At 44.9% G+C, this 4,024-nt stretch overlaps 1 non-coding gene across 1 annotated transcript; it reads right to left on the bottom strand.

Moving 5' to 3' along the window:
• Window positions 1–3,586: 3,586 nt before the first annotated feature.
• Window positions 3,587–3,668, bottom strand: TRNAS-AGA. The gene has a single exon. It is a non-coding gene; the product is annotated as a tRNA-Ser (tRNA).
• Window positions 3,669–4,024: the final 356 nt, after the last annotated feature.

Raw genomic sequence — 4,024 nt, 5'->3', positions numbered from 1 at the left:
CCCCACCCAATCACAACTCAGTGGATTGGGCCCTTTTGTGGTGCTTTCCTACAACTCTTTCTCATTATCATTCCTTGCGCTTGTCCTCTCATCTTGTTCTAAGAAAAGAACATGTCCTCTCAACACAAAAAACTTCACCATGTCACCTCTTGTGGTAAGCCATGTGTCGTACATGTGTGTCTTGCACTCATGATGCACTAGTTTTGGGTGTCGTCACATCGTGGCGCGTGGAGATCACCTTTTATCTTCCCTTAAATTTTCTTCACAACTCCCTAGACAAGGATGAGGCACCGCTATGCGCACCATTCAGGATCTCCGCCATGGTCAGCCGCCTCCACTACAAAGGCGGCACTTGAAGTTCATTTTACCACTTTTAACGTGTGTTTCAGAACAAGCGTTCAAAACTTCGAACATGTGATTTGTGAAACTATTTTGTCCTAAAAGTTGAAAAGTTCACTAGTTCTAGCTTGGAGGCTATGATCACTCGCCATTCCGGAGGGTTAGAGCATCTCTAGCCGCGCCCCCAACAAGCCCTCCCGGCTATTTTTTAGCGCCGACGCTGAAAAAACGGCTCAGTCGCATTCCCAGGAGCCAAATTTTCGCCGGTTAGGCCTATACTGGCGGCGGCGGATCCAGGCCGAAAACGGCGTGCAGGGGGGGGGGGGGGGGGGGGGGGGAGGGCGTCCAGGGGCGCCGGGAGAATCGTTTTGGGCGTGAAAAATGGCGGGCCCGCCGAGTCAGCGACCCCGCGCATCGTCGTCCTCATCGCCTCGATTTCCCGCGGGAAATCAATGCCAAGGCTGCCGCTGATCAGCCTTCCATTGATTCCTCATGGGCGGCGCAGTGCAGGGATGCGCCCTCTCCCGGCACGCGTACACATGTTTGCCGCCCCCTTCCCCCCCCCCCCTCCCCCCCCCCCCCCGGCCGCGGTGTGAAGAAGGAGAAGGAGGATGACGAGGCGTTCAGCAAGCTGTTCAGCCTGTAGGCTCGGCAACATCAACTTTTTTATTTTAGTACATTTATGTTTTCAATATGCAAAAAGACTATGGAACGCCTAAATATCGCCGAATCTATGTTGTGTTTGTCGAATTTGGGCCAATCATGTTTTTAAAAATATTTACAAAACATCGACTGGGAGCGACCTGGGGCGGCGGCTGGGAAAACGATCGCCCCCATGTCGAAATTATCGCCGGTTCGTCCCCAAGGCGGCGCTATTTCCAGCCCCTGGGAAGAGGGGGGGGGGGGCGAATGGTTGGAGATGCTCTTAGAACTATACATGGACTCTAGGATTTTGCTATTGATCTCTTTCGATTGCTTAGTAATTTATCTAAGTGTCTAACTTGACAACTTGGAGGTTTGGAACATTTGTTCACTTGAAGCAACCAGAGCCTTTTTGCGCATTTTTGGGTAGACTTGAGGTAGCCTTCTGTATGTTTTTGTAGGATCAAATATGTTTGGTTGGGGGTAATTAGAGTTAGGGAATGGAAAATGAAGAGGTACGAGACTTCAAATCTATTGTTTGGTTGGAGGTATTGAAAATTCATAAAGAAATAGGCATGGGACTTGAGACTTTAACTCCCACTGTTTTATTAATAGGGAAGAGGGTGGGAGTTGTATGGGAATTGTTTTAGTGAGTCAATCGTAACCCTTCATCCTAACTTTCCCTTGTCTAGTCTTATGTCAATTTCCATGAACCAAATAATGAAGTACAATTTCTCTTTATATTCTCACACATAATTCGTATCACGCACCAAACAGAGAATTGGGAATAAAACGACTCATCCCATGTCTAATCTTAACACAACTCCTTCCTCTAAACTCTCATTCCCCTTCCCAAATATTGCCAAACACACTCATATACAAACGTATTTATATCAAGCAACCCGATCCTTGACCCCGCGACCTCACGCCTTTTTGGACACTAACAAAAAAAGAACTCGGAGATGGAACCAAATATGGTAAGTAATCTAAATATTCACAGAAATGGAAGGCACGTAAGAAAAAGGAGGCGTGGTTGGCAGGATTCATTTTCCCAAGATTTTGGCTGCTATTCCAAATTATTCTATTATTCCGAAGCCATTGAAAAGTAAGTAGAACCTACAAAAAATGGGGTTCTTTATTTGTTTTTTTGAACATAGTAGAAACGTAAGCGCTCATATACACGCGCATAGACTCACTCCTACCTCTATGAGCATCTTCGCAAGACTGAGCCGGCATATCATTTTAAAATTTACGAAGTCATCGTAGGCACCTCGTCGTCGACGGAGACATCTTCTCCCACTGAACGTGCATCGCCGAAAATCCTGAAATAAATCCAGAAATAAATGCGAGCACCAGGACTTGAACCCTGATGGGCTGGGGATATCACAGTCCCTCTAACCATCCAACCACATGTTGGTTCGTAAATAGGGTTTTCTATTGATGCCTTGAATAACATATAGCTTACCTATAAAACAAAAATAAAAAAAAAAGTAGTTATGTTTCGGAACCAAGCAAAATCAGATTGTTGTGTCATATCATTTTAAAATTTACGAAGTCACCGTAGGCACCTCGTCGTCGACGGAGACATCTTCTCCCACTGAACGTGCATCGCCGAAAATCCTGAAATAAATCCAGAAATAAATGCGAGCACCAGGACTTGAACCCTGATGGGCTGGGGATATCACAGTCCCTCTAACCATCCAACCACATGTTGGTTCGTAAATAGGGTTTTCTATTGATGCCTTGAATAACATATAGCTTACCTATAAAACAAAAATAAAAAAAAAAGTAGTTATGTTTCGGAACCAAGCAAAATCAGATTGTTGTGTCATATCATTTTAAAATTTACGAAGTCACCGTAGGCACCTCGTCGTCGACGGAGACATCTTCTCCCACTGAACGTGCATCGCCGAAAATCCTGAAATAAATCCAGAAATAAATGCGAGCACCAGGACTTGAACCCTGATGGGCTGGGGATATCACAGTCCCTCTAACCATCCAACCACATGTTGGTTCGTAAATAGGGTTTTCTATTGATGCCTTGAATAACATATAGCTTACCTATAAAACAAAAATAAAAAAAAAAGTAGTTATGTTTCGGAACCAAGCAAAATCAGATTGTTGTGTCATATCATTTTAAAATTTACGAAGTCACCGTAGGCACCTCGTCGTCGACGGAGACATCTTCTCCCACTGAACGTGCATCGCCGAAAATCCTGAAATAAATCCAGAAATAAATGCGAGCACCAGGACTTGAACCCTGATGGGCTGGGGATATCACAGTCCCTCTAACCATCCAACCACATGTTGGTTCGTAAATAGGGTTTTCTATTGATGCCTTGAATAACATATAGCTTACCTATAAAACAAAAACAAAAATAAAAAAATAGTTATGTTTCGGAACCAAGCAAAATCAGATTGTTGTGTCATACGAAGGATAGCTATACTAATTTGGCATCGAGCAACCCGATCCTTGACCCCGCAACCTCACGCCTTTTTTGACATTAACAAAAAAAAGAACTCAGAGATGAAACCAAATATTATGGTAAGTAATCTAAATATTCACAGAAACAGAAGGCACGTAAAAATAAAATAAAAAAGGAGGCGTGGTCGGCAGGATTCGAACCTGCGCGGGCAGAGCCCACATGATTTCTAGTCATGCCCGATAACCACTCCGGCACGACCACCATTTGCTTCCAGTAATAAATATCGGATAGATAACACAAGGAGAACGAACAACAATACGACGTCCACCAACCCTGATGACATCAGCAATCATTTCAGGCCCATGCACGAACTTACTGATGGACCACAAATTAAGGTCACTCGCTGTCTGGCCACAGCATGTATATAGCCCAGCTTGCCAGGCAGTCTGAACGGCCCAATTGGTGCAGGGAAGTCGACTTGACCTGGTCAAGCACTCAGAGCAAGCTTGTATCTTTTCTCCAAAAAAGAAAAAAAAAATCTTGTATTCGTTGCCCGTGTCCAGCCCCGGCTGAAGAGCTACGGAGCGGAACGGATTGGCTCGCGGAATCGGCGAGCG

Source organism: Triticum urartu, chromosome 7 (genome assembly GCF_003073215.2).
Source record: "Triticum urartu cultivar G1812 chromosome 7, Tu2.1, whole genome shotgun sequence".
Lineage (NCBI taxonomy): Eukaryota > Viridiplantae > Streptophyta > Magnoliopsida > Poales > Poaceae > Triticum > Triticum urartu.
Note: the sequence above shows the minus strand (reverse complement) of the source record. Positions and strands in the feature narration are given on the sequence as shown.